General features: G+C 34.5%; 1 protein-coding gene and 1 long non-coding RNA gene across 5 annotated transcripts in view; one reads left to right on the top strand and one right to left on the bottom strand.

Annotated features, from left to right (window-relative positions):
• The window catches only part of emp (epithelial membrane protein), a 281,014-nt gene that overhangs the window by 91,012 nt on the left and 171,106 nt on the right, over window positions 1-18,896 (top strand). The window lies entirely within an intron of this gene.
• LOC108358083 (uncharacterized) overlaps window positions 14,010-18,896 on the bottom strand; it is a 10,674-nt gene continuing 5,787 nt past the window's right edge. Inside the window, exon 3 of the long non-coding RNA XR_001846710.1 lies at window positions 14,010-14,020. This is a non-coding gene — a long non-coding RNA (uncharacterized LOC108358083). The remainder of the gene's footprint in view (window positions 14,021-18,896) is intronic.

Genomic DNA, 18,896 nt, shown 5'->3' with positions numbered 1-18,896 from the left:
TATTTTTTTACGAGTTATTTGCAAATTAATTTTTATGCAGGCGTTTACAATTTTTGAAATATTCCAGCAACCATTCATTCGAATCGTATGATTTTTTTGACAGCAGTTAGAGAACTTATTGGGCAACAAAATAAAGTGGTCAGTTTGTAAAATTTCGATTCTTGTTTTATAAAAGTTTTTATTTTTTTAATCAATTGAATTTTGTTACATAGGAAAAAAATTCAAAAAGCATTATTTACTGTAGATATCCAATTTTATTTTCATAAAAAAAAATTACTCTACCTTTGATTGACTTAAAGTTTTTTACTAAAAAAATGAACGAAGCTTAAAAAGAAAATATAATACAAATGAACTGAAAAGCAAAAAAATAAAACTCAATCATCAAATCTAGAATTATCAAATTATTTTATTTTTTTTGCTTTTCAGTTCATTTGTATTATATTTTTTAACTTGGTTCATTTTTTTGGTAAAAAGCTTGTAAGTTAAAAAAATAAAAAAAAATTATAGAACAAGAATCAAAATTTTACAAGCTGTGCACTTTATTTTGTTGTCCAATAAGTATTCTAATTGCTTTCAAAAAATCATAAGATTCGAATGATGGTTTCTGAAATATTTCAAAAAGTGTAAAAGCTTGCATAAAAATTTCTTTGCAAATAACTAGTCAAAAAAATTAAATTAGCGCAAAATCTTTAGTTTCAATATTGTGCATTTTCAAAATCGGTCAATGAAATATAAAAAAATCGAAGTCTGCTTTGGGTGGCCCACTTGAGAAAACTAAACGTTAATAACGTTAAAAGTTATAAAAAATAGTGAGTTTCTACGCGAGTTCGTCCGATTTAGTGGAACTTTTGCCCATAACTACGGTGACCAGATTTCTGTGGAAAAAAATCGGGACATACCTAAACCATCGATTTCAACATACAATTTTGTCTTTAGAATAAAAAGACATTGCATATTTTAATAGTTTTATTTAAAACAAAACAAAGAGCAAAAAATTTATATTCAATATATATGCGGTGTAAATAGGGAAGCCACATTTTGGCAAGTTTTGGCCACTTTTCTTTGATTAAAAAATGTTTATTGGTATTTTATGAAAATATAACTTACTATTAAAAAAACACGTCAATCAAAAATTCAAACTTTGTAGAACATTTATGAAAATTCGAAGAAATTAACAAATGGTGATCAAAATTTTTGCCATTTTAATTAGATTTTCTACAATTGTTTTGAGCAGGGTTTTAAATTGCTTTTAAATGCGTTCGCAGTTGCTTAACTACGACTAACACATATAAATCAGCAAAAGCGAAAAAGAAAAATAAAATAAAAAACTTTTTAATATACAACGCTTTTATAAATGGACTAAAAATTATTTTCTCTAAATTTCTCAGTCCCATAGAATTTGTTTTGATAACTTTTGATTTTGATATTTTAGCAAAAGTCATTATAAACCATATATGAGAATGAAAACGAAAAACGTGGAGCGCATGCAGCATTAAATTTAATTGACAATAGTCAAACTACATAACATAGACCCAAAATTTCTACAGAGAAAGTACAAATTTGATATCGATTTTAAGCGGTCGTTATTCACATATCCACATTCATACATATATTACCCTTCATATCAATTCAGGTCTACTACATGCACCCCACGCTCTTGATTTCCAATCTCATAAATTTTTTATAATGACTTTTGCCAAAATTTCAAAATCAAAAGTTATCAAAACCAATTCTATGGGACAAAGAAATATTATTTTCTAATCTTTAGTCCATTTATAAAACCGTTGTATATTAAAAAGTTTTTTGATGTGTATACATCTTTGGTTTCGGTAGCGGTAAAATTTGCGAAGCTGTAACGCATAGCCCAGCAGAAAATTTCGAAGAGCCAGCATGTGTATTGCAGCAGAAAAATTTTAGTTTCATTAGAAGCACCCTGTGTTTACTTGGATATGTTGCATACATTTATGCAGAGTAAGAGGAAATGCGGTACAAACGATTATTACTTCCGATTATGCAAACTCCGCGCATGCATACGGATATGTACCTATATGTATACATACTTAAATTTGTATGTACATACATATGGATGAGCTCATTTGTTGAAAGTGTTTCGATATTCGTAGAATGCTTTAAGGCATATGGTTAGTAGTCTATTGATAAGAAAGCCAGGCGAAAATTTTCAAAATTTTGAAATCATTTTATCTGGGTCCGTTGATAACTGATGAACATACATGTGCATATATATGCATATATATACGTATGTGTGTATGGACGATATAATAGCTCTGATCCAATACTTTTCCTGTTAAAAGTGAGAGTAAAAAGTGAGTAACAGCAAAAAGTACGGAAACCTAGAAAGCATCGGGTAAAATCTTCCAACTTCATTCTCCACACAACTCTCCAAACACCGCTCTCATTAACAAGATTTTGGAGTACGGGATCATTTTTCCTGTAACTTCCTGCAAGTTCGTGTAAACACCTGTTAGTTCATTGAGTACTGGGTTTATTTGTAAGTCGAAAAATGTAAATCGTAAAATGTAAATCGTAAAATGTAAATCGTAAATGTAAATTTGGGTTCATTTGGTTTATTTGTAAATCGAGCAGATTTAAAATATATTAAAAGGGTCATGAAAAAAATACAATGGACGGCATGTAGTCTGAGTTTGGTTTTCTGCAAGCGTTTTTTGCGTGCTTGGTTCCAACAAAAAAAAAAGTTCAAACGCAGGAAAATTTGGTACTTAAAAAAAAGGCGTGAGTACTAGGTTCTCATGAAATTTGATGTGTAAACATATGCGTACGGCAAAGCATAAAAGCACGTTTACATATAAATATAATCTCCATGACAACCCTAGGAAAAGTTAATTTTCTTCTCTGTGCAACCGTGGGCACTTTTTCCTGCTACACATATTAAGCAATTTAAATATTTTTTAACTTAATATTTTATTACAAATACCTTTACAAACCTCTTTTCCTTGCGTAAATTTTTGTTTGCTTCTCCATTTGACATTCCTCCTCTTCTTCGCAAGTATAATCGATAAAACTAGGTTGAACACCAAAAAGTTATCGGTTTAATCTGAGATTATTTTATAATTATAATTTTGTATGGCTAGTCTCTTTTTCTAATTACAGATTAGGGAGTTAAGATCGAAAATGAGCATAATCTATTTATATGTAAATTTATTATTAGGCGATTCAGTTACATACTCGTACATACACATCCACGTGTTAGAAATTAAACATAAATTTTACTCAATTTTATTCAGTTTGCGGATTTAATTCTTTTTATTCATTTTCATTTTTAATTTTTTAATACATGAAATTATAGGTATGATTGATAAAATATGATACTTGTATATACTTGTAACTCAAGGGCGCTAAAATATATTGAAAACGTCGCATCAATTGTTGTTTTTGAGCTTGTAGTTTGAGCAAACGAACCCAGTTAAATTGATTTCAGTATTCCTTAAATTTTCGCCTTGTTTTTTATCAACAGTATACTAAACCTATGCCTAAAACCATGTTACGAATATCAAAACCACTTGCAACAAATGAGTTCATACATATATATGTACATACAAACTTAAGTATGTATACATTTGTATGGGTAAATAGCCGTTTGCATACGCGGTCTTTGCATAATCGGGAGTAATAATCATATGTACCGCATTTCCTGTTACTCTGCATATGCCTTAATGTATGCAACCGTTTGCAGTAGCAAGCAAACACAGGGTGCTTCTAATGAAATAAAAAAAATTCTGCTGCATTACACACGCTAGGCCTTCCGAAATTTTCTGTTGGGCTTTTGTAACGCATAGCCCAGCAGAAAATTTCGAGGCCAGCGTGTGTATTGCAGCAGAAAGATTTTAATTTCATTAGAAGCACCCTGTGTTTCATTGATATTGCAAATGGTTGCATACATTTAGGCATATGCAGAGTAAGAGGAATTGCGGCATAATTGATTATTACTTCCAATTATGCAAACACCGCGCACGCATACTGCTGTATATCTATCTGCACACATACTGAAGTTTGCATGTACATACATATATATGAACTCATTTGTTGCAAGTGGTTTCGATATTCGTAGCATGGTTTTAGGCATATGTTTAGTAGGCTTGATAAAAAGCGAGGCGAAATTTTAAAAAATACTGAAATCATTTTAACTGGGTCCGTTAATAACTGATGAACATACATGTTCATAAGTATGTATATATACATACATATGTATGTATGGATGATATAATAGCTCTGATCCAATACTTTTCGTGTAAAATCCTGTAAAAATGTCAAACAGCAAAATTACTCTCTGAAGTCAGAGTAAAAAGTGAGCAACAGCAAAAAGTACGGGCATAACAGAGCATCGGGTAAAATCTTGCAACCCTCTCTACACAACTCTCCAAAAATCGCTCTCATTCACATGATTTTGGAGTACGGGATCTATTTTCCTGTAACTTCCTGTAAGTTCGTGTAAAAGTTCATTGAGTACTGGATCAGAGCACAAAGAGAAGACGTGAGTAAGAGGAAATGCCACACAAATTAATTTAGCTTCCCATTTTGCAAACCAAAGATGGTATGTTATATGTATTCATGACTTTAACGTAAACCCAGCGACAGATGAAGCAGAACTACAGATTATATTCCTAAAAGAAAAACTAAATTTAGGAATATATACAAATATAAATGCTCAAACTACAAGCTCAAAAACAGTAATTAATGCGGTGTTCTCAAGATATTTTAACGCCCTTGAATCACAAGTAAATACAAGTATCATATTTTATTTAATTACTAGCAGACCCGGCGAACTTCGTCCCGCCCAAAATTTTTATATATTTTATTGAAACTTTTTGGTCCAACATTTTCACCAACAATTCACGTTTACGATTCCGTTGGGCCAATCGCAACGCAGGAGCTTTCGATATACTCAATGGTGCAACAGCTCGATTTAATCTTACCTTCACGGCACCTTTCTCACTTGGCTATTTTTAGCAATAACTTCACTTCAGCACCACTTGGCAGCACGTTTATTATTTATTTATTTATTTATTTATTCGTTTTAATCTAGAAAAGTGTAACAATTCTTACAGATTACAAATTTAAAACATTAGCCAAATCGGATCATAAATAAGATTTTTAGTGATAACTCAACTACAGCGCCAACTGTCGGATTAAATTGTGAAACTAAACCATCCAGAGACACATTCAAACACACACAAAAAGTTTCGTTAAAATCCGTACAACCATTTAGGAGGATTTCACTCACAAACACACCTACAGAAGAATTATAAATACATTCAAAGATAGCTAAAGGTCGGTACGTTTGTAGGCCTCACACCCCTTTTCAAATAGCCCAAATTTTCTCTATGATTATGATTTCAACTACATACATATCTCCATACAAAGTTCCAGTACTGTAACATGAATATATTCAGAGCTATGCAGTATAAAAATTCGATTTATATGGGAGGTGTCACGCCCCCCCCTTCCAACAGCTGCTCTTTTTCTTCATGAGTATGCGATTGATTTCGTATATCTCCATACCAAGTTCCAGAACTCTACCATGAACATTTCCAAAGATATGCAGTATGAAAAATTCGGTTTGTATGGAAGATGCCACGCCCCCTTTTCCAATAGTTCCAATTTTTCTCCAAGAGTATGCGATTTATTTCGTACATCTCCATACAAAACTCTAGAACTCTACCAAAAAATTTCCAGAGATAAGCAGTATGAAAAATTCGGTTTGTATGGGAGATGTCACACCCCTTTTTACAATAGCTAAAATTTTTCTCCAAGGGTATGCGATTGATTTCGTATATCTCCATACCAATTTCCAGAACTCTACCATGCACACTTTCAGAGATATGTAGCATGAGAAATTCGGTTGGTATGGGAGGTGCCACGCCCCCTTTACATATTGATTTTTTTAGCCTAAAACCATCCTGGGGACACGTGCTGCAGGTGGCAGTTTCAAAAAAATCGGCTCAGCCGCTCTCGAGCCTTGCGAAAACTAAAAAACGGCTTTCAAAATATATATTAGTTGAGATATATTATATATTATAATTATATTTTGACAGTATCCGTTGTTTCTGATTGGCGCAAAAATATCTTGCTTAGTGACGAATTCGCCCCTTGATATGGTGGTTGCTCAAAGCTATTTATATTCGAAATTGTATGAAAACTGGAAAAGAGGAATCTATAAGCTTATCCAGGCAAAAATCTACCCACTTAAGTACCGAATTTTAAGCAAATCGGACCATAAATTCGATTTCTTCGAATAGATCGGTCCCTGGTCCACTTCTCGGAAAACATGGATCATATATGCTAAAAAGCTACCTACGTACCGAATTTTAACCAAATCGGTCCCTGGTCCACTTCTCGGAAAAAATGGATCATATATGCTAATATATGCTAAAAAGCTACCTGCGCACCGAATTTTAAGCAAATCGGACCATAAATACGGATTTTAGAAATATCTCGACTGCAGCGCCACCTATCGACATTAGTTTTGTTCTATAATACTCCCAGTGATTATATGCACCTACCGTAAAAATGTCATTAAAATCGGTTGGGTACTTTTGACGCCTATAAAGGACATACAGACAAACATTCATTTTTATATATATAGATTTATTCATTCATTTACAGTCTACAAAGTCAAATGCTTCTTACAGGCTAGTTAATTAACAAGTAATTTTTAGCAAAAAAAACCGACTTATAATATATATATATATATATATATATTTCATGATCCAATGATCGGATCTAAACCAGATTAGTATGAGACCACCTCTGAGACACTACCTTTCCGATGCAAAAAATAATTATCGAAATCGGTTGACGTGGTCCAAAGGCGTGAGTACTAAGTACTCATGAAACACGGTGTCCTTGAACCAGATTCAACTGAATCGGTCTGGAACGATGGAATTTTCCGATTAGACTATTTTGGGGGAGTGTTCCCGAGTTAGAATACGTGAAGTTCAAAATCGTGGCAAGTGCCGATTTCGAAAACGGTAACTTTTTCGATTTTCAGATAGGTTTTCGATAAGGTTCTAGATGAATGATTATTTATATTTACATATATACAAGTCGTTTGTATACATATTTATACATATACATATGTGCAGGCCCGACTATAGGGTGGAGTTTTTCCCACGGTCCCGGATTTTTCCTTAAATTTAGTTGGAAGATCAAAATTATAAAATTTTGTTAAATTTGATTATTTAATATTCACATAGCTTTTATAATATCCAATAAATGCGAAAGCGCATGTCTAGATGCACATGGTGTGGTAAGGTCACTTCCGTGCTAGTCAAAACGGCCACCAATCTGGCCTAATGTGAGACATAGAAAGGTTCCGAAGTCAACACGTGTTGTCTAAATCTTGTCATCTCAATGATTTCCCATGGTTAATCAAACATTTTGAGCTCGAAATTGTAGTGCGACCTTTAAAGAGATTCGAGGGGAAAATCAGAAATCAACAGAAGACGATTTTCTTGCATACAGCCAATCTGAGTTTAAAGGAAGGCATTTGACTAAAACAATAAAATCTATTTTACGCATTCACTTGATCCGCACAACAGTACAGCAAAACAAATTCTGCCTTTAGACGAAAAAAGGCCATTCTCCACATATTACGAAAATACTTGGTATTTTTCAAAAGCCCTGAATATGGATGATAACGTTGGAAGTTCGTTAAATTTAAAAAAACCTTTCTAGGGTTAGAGGGGGCCCGTCTCATATTTAGTACCGGCACCGGACGACAATACAAGTTTATATTATTAAACGAAAAAAACTAACTAATAAAAGAACACCTGTAAAGTAATAAGTGTTTAAGTTTATTTTTTTGAAACCAGATAAAAGTTGGCCGTCATAAGTGGACCAACAGTTGGCGGCTATTGTAGTAGACGACTACGAAATTCCCACAGGCTATACATGTATATACATACATATCGAGCCCTATCTGCCAAAAACGTAAGCGAAATTTTGTTTTTCAAAATTTTCTTTTTGATGCAGAAATGCATCTGGATGCTCTATGAATATTTCTGCCTCAAAAAGAAAATTTTGAAAAAAATTGCGCTTACGTTATTTTGGTGGTTAGGGTTCGATATTTTAAAAATTACTCATATACAGTCTTAGTTATACTATACTTAAATGCGAAAATAGTCTAATCGGAAATTCCATCGTTCCATACCGATTCAGTTAAATCTGGTTCAAGGACACCGTGGAAAATTGATGTGTAAACATATGCGAACGGCAAAGCATAAAAGTACGTTTACATATAAATATAATCGCAATCAAAGCTCGTTAGCTGTCAAATTGGTTTGCTTGTTATTCACACAACTCTAGGAAAAGTTAAACTTCTTCTCTGCTATATTTTGCTATTTATATATATTTTAACTGAATATTTTATTAAAAATACCTTTACAAATCTCTTTTCTTTACTTGCGTAAATTTTTGTTTACTTTTACATTTGACATTCCTCCTCTTCTTAGCAAGTATAATCGATAAAACTAGGTTGGACACCAAAAAGTTAGCAGTTTAATCTAGGATAATTTTATAATTATAATTTTGTATGGCTAATCTAATCTAATTACATATTAGGGAGTTAAGCTCGAAAATGTGGATAATCTTTTTATATGTAAAGCTATTCTTTGGCGATTCATTTACATACATACACATGTAGGTTAGGTTAGAAATTAAACATCAATTTCATTTAATTTTATTCATTTTGCTGATTTAATTTGGTTTTATTCATTTTCATTTTTAATTCTCTTAGTACATGAAATTATCGGTATGATTGATAAAATATAATACTTGTAAGTTGTGTAGAGATTGAAGTTGCAAGATTTTACCCGATGCTTTTTTTGTTCCGTACGTGTTGCTGTTACTCATTTTTTACTCTCACTTCAGAGAGTGATTTGGCTGTTTGACTTTTTCCAGGATTTAACACGAAAAGTATTAGATCAGAGCTATTATATACATACATATATGCATGTATGTTCATCAGTTATCAACGGTACCAGTTAAAATAATATCAGTATTTTTTTAAATTTTCACCTTGTTTTTTATCAAAATAGACTACTAAACCTATGCCTAAAACCATCTACGAATATCAAAACCAGTTGCACCAAAAGAGTTCATACATATATATGTATGTACATACAAACTTATGCATGTGCGGAGTTTGCATAATCGGAAGTAATAAACAATCGCACTGCATTTCCTGTTACTATTCATATGCCTAAATGTATGCAACCATTTACAACAGCAAGTAAACACAGGGTGGTTATGATGAAATTAAAATTGATAAATACACATGCAAAACCCTTCGAAATTTTCTGCTGGGCTATGCGTTACAGCTTCGCTAATTTTACCCCTACCGAAGCCAAAGATGTATACACATCAAAAATATTCCGACGAACTGATAACCTCCTCCTTTTTTTGGAAGTCGGTTAAAAATAGAAAATAATTGGAGCTTAAATCTATCCAAACTTGCACTAAAATGGAGATCTTTATTATATCTGTTACATAGCCGAATTGATCTACTGATTGATACGTAGAACGCATAACTAGTTCTATGAACTGAGTCCACAAGTAACCTATTTCGCCTCAAATCTCGCGGTGGAATATAAAAATTGAATAAACTGGCTAACAATGGACAATTAATGTGCTCATTCATGACATTATATTCAAAAATAAGGGACGAACAAATTCTCCTTTCATGAAGAGTTTGGAGCCCCAGCAACTTACGTCTGGCAGTATATGATGCAAGGCCATTCTGCCAATTCAGTTTGCAAAAAGCTATTTTAGTGAACACTTTTTGAACCTTTTCGATTTTTGCTGAATGAGCAGTATTCAAGTCTACTTCTTACCAACGAAACATAGAGTGACTTCAAAGTCAAAGGATCTTTAAAGTCCTCAGAGTTTCTCCTTATGAAACCAATCAAATGATTTGGCAATAATAAAGTCAAGTGCTTAGAGAAGGAGAGTTTCGAGGAAAAGTAAACACCTAAATCCTTCACCTCAAAGGTGCGGAATAAATCAGTCATTCTAATTGTAACTAAATTGAATGGTGTTATTAATTCTTGAATATGTTACAGTAAATCATTTATTCCCGTTTAAAAACAAGGTATTCATGGTGCACCATTCTTCAAAACTATTCAGATCACGTTGTAGTTAAGCACAATCCGACAGGTCTCGTACTCTAAGAAATAATTTTACATCATCAGCGAACATTAAACAATTAGCGAATTTAAATTGATACGGAAAGTCATTTATGAATATAAGAAACAAGAGAGGTCCACAATGAGTCCCTTGTGGGATTCCTGACCAGGCATTAACAAGCCAACTTTATTTCGTAGACCCAGTTGTAATAACAAGCTTCCTTGCACGTAAAAAGCAAGTTAAAAACTTTAAAAGTGTACCAGTGATACCGTAGGGCTGCAATTTATGCACTAACAATGAGTGATTGACTTTGTCAAATGCCTTAGAGCAATCTGTGTAAATTACATCAAGCTGAGACCGATTTTCAAAAGCTTGAACTACCTCATTTGTTACTAAAGCTAGAGTAGTACACGTTGATCTACCAGGATAAAATCCGTGTCGGCAATCCACAATAGCACTGCTTAAATGGTCAAATAACTTTTGATAGAGTATGAAATCAAATAGTTTAGCCATGGTGCTCTGCTTAACAACTGGGCTGTAATTACATATGTCATTACGGTCACCCGATTTGAATATAGGGACTATTGAGCATAATTTCCAAGGCTCAAGAAAAGATCCACTTTTTTAGCATTTATGGAAAAGCAGTGCAATAGGAGAAAATCCTTCAGTATCTACCTTAGGGCTTGAATTCAAATTCGAAATTGCGAGATGAACGCCATTTGCAGAGATTTCAAAAGAACTAATTGTTGGTAATTCAGAATGGGTAAAGTTGGGAAACGTAGAAGTATTTTGTTTTGTGTAAACCTTCTGAAAAAGTTGATCGAAAAGGTTGCAAGTATCTCCGTATTATCAGACATTAAACCATCATATTCCATTAGTTTGCCTCTTTGAATTTATGAAAAACCAAAATTTAGAAGGATTTGACTCCAAGTCCGACTCCTTTTCGAACATATATTGCTTAAATAGAAACTTGTGGAGAGAGTCGAACTCTTTTCCCAGAAAAATAAATTTCTGTCGATCATCTTCATTATTACTATTTCTCAGCTTTTTATATGCTTTATTTTTAACATTTTTTAAATGGGAAATCTTTGGATCGAACCACGGAGGTTTTCTATTTATAATGATTTGCCTACACGGAACATAATTAGAGATGGATTGGAGAAACCATTGACGCATAATATCGTAATGATCTTCCAGTCTACCTAAAGACTCAAAAAATGACCAATCAATGTCAAACAAAAATTTATTCATTGCAGAAAAGTCTGCCCGAAAGTAATTATATTCCACTACGGACTTAAGAGGCTTCTTTTCAAAATTATAAAAATCAAAATTAACATCTAGAGCTTTATGATGTAAACTATTATCTAAAATAGGCGCTGGTCTTTCAAAGCATGATATTTAATGTTCTTCATCAGATCTAAAAACCTACCATTAGTCGATATAACTCATTCATCTATTTCAGACTTGATATTCGTAAGAAATATGTTATTATAGACCACGGATTTTGTCCTGGTAGATCAACGTGTACTAATCTAGCTTTAGTAACAAATGAGGTAGTTCAAGGTTTTGAAAATCGGTCTCAGCTTGATGTAATATTACACAGAATGCTCTAAGGCATTTGACAAAGTCAATCACTCATTGTGCGAAAACATTGTCGATATAACTAATTCATCTACATATTTCAGACTTGATATTCGTAAGCAATATGTTGTTACTATGACTCTGCCAAGAAATGCTACTTAAATTAAAATCTCCTAGGAAAATAATCTCATCAGACGGTTTAGCATTGTTAATTACATCTACAAGATTATCTAAATGACTTTGATAAACAGCAATATCACTATTTGGCGGAATATACGATATTAAAAACAAAATAGTTTTATTGTTAGTAAACTTAACACTAACACACTACCAACACCATTCAGATTAACAGCTTTGCTGCAAAAATCCGTTCTGACTGCAATTAAGCAGCGATCTTTACGATAAACATAATAGTCGTCGTCGTAAAATTCATTCAAAGAAAAATTTCCATTTAATCAAGTTTCAGTTATAGCCAAGGCGAATTTATATAAGGTGGTGTTACTAGTTCAGCTGATTTTGTGTATGTGTTTCGCCGCACGGCTTCTGATATCAATTTGAAAAATTTTGTTTGAATTTGTACACACACTATTACAGATTTTGACAGTTTATGCCGCCAAAGCAAACACAAAATACATGTAAATTTTTGTTTTTGTACTCCTGCTATATCCTTATATTAATTCGCCTTGGTTATAGCTGTAACATCGAAATCATGTGATAAAACATTGGGATGAAACTGTGAGGATTTCGTACGCATTCCACTCGCATTGTGATGATGTAAAGAATAGTTTGGAGGTGAGGGGCAAAATGGTTTGGCAGATTCATTCACGTTATTGATTCTGCAGCGTTGGTGTTTTGAAAAAAATTGTAATGGGCGCACCTTAACGTTTACTGGCCAGAACGCAGTTTATTATAGTCTGATAAAGAGACACCCAACTTGAAATTAACTCTTACCAATTTCTTCAAAGAGTCAGCAGGAAGGTCTTTTTTAATAAGCTTATAGCAAGCGTTGCTGTTAGAATCAATCGATGCATGTTTGGCGACAAAATTCATGATATCGTTTTCGTTGACAGAGGGCTTAAAAGACAAATGCAACCATTTGAGCGGAAAAACAACATCCAATTCTTTACTGGGACTACTACCAACAACTCTGGCCCTCTTTTTATTGTCTTTCAGTACACCAGCACCAGAAGTTTTGTCGTTAGAAAGTGCATTAGTATAGTTATTATTTTTCTTAGCAGCAGCAGATCCGAGAGCGCTCGTAGTTCCAGTATTACTAGCAACAACAGTATCAGCAACAAAAGCATTGACTGTATTAGTATTAGCAGATATTTGCTTTTTATTACTTTTAGCAGTGACGATAGAACCAGAAACAGCATTCGCACACGATAATGGCGTCGTATCAATTACAATTATCAATTTTACTGATAATTTTATATATTAAAAGAATTAAAAATTAGTATGAATAAAAAAATTAAATCAGCAAAATGATTAAAATTAAGTGAAATTAATGTTTAATTTCTAACCTAGCCTACATGTGTATGTATGTAACTCAATCGCCTAACAATAGCTTTACATATAAAAGGATTATCCTCATTTTCGAGCTTAACTCCCTAATATGTAATTAGAAAAGGAGATTAGCCATACAAAATTATAATCTATATATATAAAAAAGGATGTATGTATGTATGTATGTATGTATCTATGCAGCTTATAGACTCCGAAACCATTCAGCCGATTTTGTTAAAATTTCCAGGATAGCTTCATAGAAACTCGGAGAGTGTTCCTGTGAAGTTTGGCTATTTTTGAAAGATTTGCCACCTGTCAGAAAAATAAAATTTATTTAAATATGCAAGTAAAGTAAGTATAGATATCAAATGGAAGGTATTTGAGAAAGATATTTAAGAAAATTTACATCAAAAAATATTTTAATAAGTGTTGGCACCTGGTCAAAAAGTTAAAAATAATGAATATCTAATGCAATTCACATCAAATATTGCAATATGGGTATCAAACGGAAGGTATTGGAGAAAGATTCACGCCAAACATATTTTTGAGTAGAGTTGCCACCTCTTTCAAAAAAACTTAAATGACATAAATGTGTGTATTAAAAAGTATTTCGCAGGATACGTATCAAACGGGAGCTATTGGGAAATGTTTCAGTTAAGACCAATTATCGTATAGAGTGTCCACATACTTAAGAAAATAAAATCGGATCATATTTTTAAGAAATACCAAAGATTTAGAGTGTGATAAACTTCAAAGTCTGTCAAACCGAAAGCTTACCAGAAAGAAAATGCCGAATCCAAATTTTTAAATCTATATGTGAACATATGTATGTATGTTAATGCCAGAGTTGTGTAAATTTTCACCAGGTTGCAATTTAAAAACGGAATTTGTTTAATAGTTAAAAACCAAAAAAGTACTCAATATTAATGCATAACTTTTGTTTCTTATTGAATAAGGCTTAAAAAAATATAATAAAATTTGCAATAAAAAATGTTGTAATATTTTTTCCTAATGCGCATACGAGATTTTGCTTGCATAATTTTCCTAAATTTGGGTGTATAAATTTTGGTATTTTTCCACAACATTCATGAAGAGAATACCTACATAGAAAACACTTTGTTACCTAAGTTCACATAAATAAAGGGTTTAAAAATTTCAAATTATTTGGGAGGAAAGTACCTGCAGAATTATAGCATTCGTTTTTATTTTACGGTTGAAGGTAGTTAAATATTGTTTACAAGAGTATATTTTGTTTCCCAAGTTTACCTAAACAATGGCTTCATAAATCTTGGGATTTTTCCACAACATTCTTGAAGAAAATACCTACGTACAAAGAAATTTTTCTGTATACACTAATTCAGATAAATAAGAGGTTGCGAAAGTCTACCGATTTTTTTTAAATTTATTGCAGGAAAAGTACCTGCAGAGAATATCTTCTGCTGTTTGCACACGTTTTAGCATAGATAAAATATAAGGATTTTTAATCTTTTTAAGTGGAAGGTACCTTCAGAGAACATATTTATATTGTTTGCCTGAGTTACATAAATATAAGGTCGCGTAGGTAATACATTTGCTCATAGCAAGTGTAGACACTGCGCAAACGATAGTGAATTCTTTTTCATCTGAGATCAGTTCAACATACAGAGTATTATTATTTACATTCACAAAAAAATAAAATCATGCCACCAAAGAAAGCATCAATTGGAAGAAAAAACCCCAAAACAAAAAAGTCGAATGAATACAGAGCGGCGGAAACGGAAGATCAACGAAATGTCCGACTTCAACAAAATCGAAACAGAGAGACAAGCTCGAGAAATGTGGAAACGGAAAACCAGCGGGAATCTCGCCTCCAGCAAAATCGTGTGAGAGCTTCAACCTCCAGAGACGCTGAAACCCTGGAACAACGAGAATCTCGCCTCCAGCAAAATCGTGTGAGAGCTTCAACCTCCAGAGACGCTGAAACCCTGGAACAACGAGAATCTCGCCTACAACAAAATCGTGTGAGAGCTTCAACCTCCAGAGACGCTGAAACCCTGGAACAACGAGAATCTCGCCTCCAGCAAAATCGTGTGAGAGCTTCAACCTCCAGGGACGCTGAAACCCTGGAACAACGAGAATCTCGCCTACAACAAAATTGTGTGAGAGCTTCAACCTCCAGAGATTCTGAAAATCCCGAACAACGCAACGAACGGCTTCGCACTAATCTATCACGATTGACCCATTCAAGAGAAAGAACACATTTAATGTTGGCGGCATACAATTATGACAAAAACAGAGACTACGAAAATCATGCAGATGTCGCCATTGGACCGATGAATAAAGTTTGTTTGCATTGCCATGCTTTGAAGTTTGCAAAGGAATCACCAGGAATGTGTTGTTCAAATGGTAAAATAGTTTTGCCATCGTTAATTGAGGCACCTGAACCACTACTTAGTTACCTTTCTGGCACAACTCCTATTTCAAACCACTTTTTGAAAAGTATACGCAAGTACAACTCTTGCTTTCAAATGACTTCGTTTGGAGCAATGAAAATTATATCTGAAGGCGGTTACATGCCAACATTCAAAGTTCAAGGCCAAATATACCACAAAATCGGTTCATTGCTCGCAGTGCCACAACAAGATGCGAAATTTCTGCAAATTTATTTCACTGGAAATGATGCACTGGAAGTAGACAAGCGTTGCGCAATTAGTTCTGGGATCCGACGCGAGATCATTTCAAGCTTGCAGGCAATGTTCCATGAACAAAACAATTTGATTCGCCTTTTTAAAACAGCTCTGGATAAAATGCCAACAGATGACTATAGTGTTGTTATTAGAGCAGACAAAGCTCCTGCTGGTGAACATGAAAGGCGCTTCAATGCTCCAGTAACAGGGGATGTTGCAATTGTAATAGTTGGCACCGAATTCGATCGACGCGTCGAACATCATTATCCACCGGCGAAATGCTAATGTGCAGAGAGTATCGGAAACACATCGATCGTATGATGCACTCCAAAATCCAGTGCTGTTTCCCCATGGAGAAGAAGGATATCATTTCAACATCAGGCAAGTCGACCCCAGCACAAGTGAAGCGATGACAAAGAAAGTGTCCTGCATGGATTATTATGCAAACCGCATTATTATTCGTGGAAATGAATCCAATCATATCTTAAAATGTCGTGAATTATTCCAACAGTTTAGTGTGGACATGTACGCGAAAGTCGAAAGTGAACGTCTTCTTTTCATTCGCTTAAATCAAAAGAAGCTGCGCGTTGAAGAATACGTTAATTTACGTGATGCAGTTGCTAATGATGGAAACATTGCTGACATTGGACAAATGGTAATTTTACCTTACCTGTAACATATACAGGAAGCCCGCGGCACATGCACGAATACGGGCAAGATGCTATGACGTACGTTCGAAAGTATGGACGACCAGACCTATTCATCACCTTCACTTGCAATCCATCGTGGAGTGAAATAACCGAATTGCTTTTTGCAGGCCAGAGCTCATCGCACAGACATGATCTTCTCGCTCGAATAGTCAGGCAAAAGCTAATAAGTCTTATGAATGTCATCACGAAGAATTTTGTTTTTGGAGAAACCAGATGCTGGATGTACTTAATTGAATGGCAAAAGAGAGGCTTACCACACGCTCATTTGGTTGAAGCAAAAAATTATACCTACACAAATTGATAGCGTTATATCAGACGAGCTTCCAAATTAAGCCGAAGATCCCATTCTTTTTGAAATAATCAAGAAAAATATGATTCATGGGCCATGCGGTACTTTTAATCCTAATTCACCATGTATGCAAAAGGCAAATGCCGAAAGCGATATCCACGTGAGTTGATTACTGAAACTCAAACTGGAGGTGATGGATATCCTCTGTATAGGCGAAGAAATCCCACTAATGGTGGATACACAACTACTATTAAGATGCGAAGTGTAGATATCGACATAGACAATAGATGGATCGTGCCATACTCGCCACTACTTTCAAAAATGTTTAATGCTCACATCAATGTTGAGTATTGTAATTCGGTAAAGTCCATAAAATATATTTGTAAATATGTTAACAAGGGCAGCGACATGTCAGTATTCGGAATAGCAAATCGAGGTGATGAGATCACGCAATATCAAACAGGGTGCTTCATCAGCAGTAACGAAGCAGTATGGCGGATATTTGCATTCAATATTCACGAACGATATCCAACGGTTCAACATCTCGCTGTTCATTTGGAAAATGGTCAGCGGGTTTACTTCACCGAAGAAAATGCGCAAAATAGAGCAGAGCAACCACAAAACACAACACTGACTGCTTTTTTCGAATTGTGTACATCCGAAAATTTTGCTAAAACGTTGCTGTATCAAGATGTGCCCAAATATTATACTTGGAACACATCGACAAAAAAGTTCAACAGAAGAAAAAGAGGTGCAATTGTTCCAGAGCATCCTGGTATATATTCGTCCGATGCATTGGGACGTGTGTATACTGTTCATTCAAATAACGCTGAGTGCTATTATTTGCGGTTGTTGCTGCATACAATCAAAGGGCCGACATCATTCCTTGCATTGAAAACCATCGACGGAGTAGAATGCCAAACGTACAGAGAAGCGTGCTTTAAACTGGGCTTACTTGAGAATGATCAGAATTGGAACACAACTCTGACCGAAGCATCACTCACGTGCCATCCAAAGCAAATACGAACTTTGTTTGCGATAATTTTAACAACATGCGCACCATCGAATCCTCGACAACTGTGGGAAATGCATCGTGAAAGCCTCAGTGAAGATATTCTAAGACAAGCACGTGCAAGCGATCCAAGTCAGGAATATTCGGATGACATTTTCAATGAAGCTTTAATAGTAATGANGAATGATCAGAATTGGAACACAACTCTGACCGAAGCATCACTCACGTGCCATCCAAAGCAAATACGAACTTTGTTTGCGATAATTTTAACAACATGCGCACCATCGAATCCTCGACAACTGTGGGAAATGCATCGTGAAAGCCTCAGTGAAGATATTCTAAGACAAGCACGTGCAAGCGATTCAAGTCAGGAATATTCGGATGACATTTTCAATGAAGCTTTAATATTAATGGAGGACTTATGCATGTCAATCAACAACAAAGCTCTTTGTCAACTCGGTATGCCAGCACCGACACGAGATAGAAATGCTGTACAAGACAGAGACTTGATGCATCGTGGAAAAGACCAATCGATGGGAGGCGCTCTTATACTTCTTGCAGGTGATTTTCGTCAAACATTACCCGTTATACCACGATCAACGCCTGCAGACGAGTTGAACGCGTGCTTAAAGGCATCGCATCTGTGGAACTATGTCGAAAAAATTACGCTCACTACAAATATGCGAGTGCATTTGCTGCAAGATACGTCTGCCCAAATATTTTCAAAGCAACTTTTAGATATCGGAAAGGGTAAAGTTCATATTGATCGCACAACAAATGAGATATCATTTCCGTCCAACTTTTGTCAAATGCAGCAGAGCATTCAAGACGTCATCGACAGAGTATTTCCGAACTTAATGATCAACTACCGAATTCCGGAATGGCTCCGCGAACGTGCAATTTTAGCTCCGAAGAACGATGATGTTAGTAAATTAAACGGTCAAATTCAATTGAAAATTCCAGGAGAAGCA

This window comes from Rhagoletis zephyria, unplaced genomic scaffold, assembly GCF_001687245.7.
Source record: "Rhagoletis zephyria isolate East Lansing unplaced genomic scaffold, Rhagoletis_zephyria_1.1 Rzeph_scaffold_00203, whole genome shotgun sequence".
Classification (NCBI taxonomy): domain Eukaryota; kingdom Metazoa; phylum Arthropoda; class Insecta; order Diptera; family Tephritidae; genus Rhagoletis; species Rhagoletis zephyria.
This window is presented reverse-complemented; position numbering and strand designations above follow the sequence as displayed.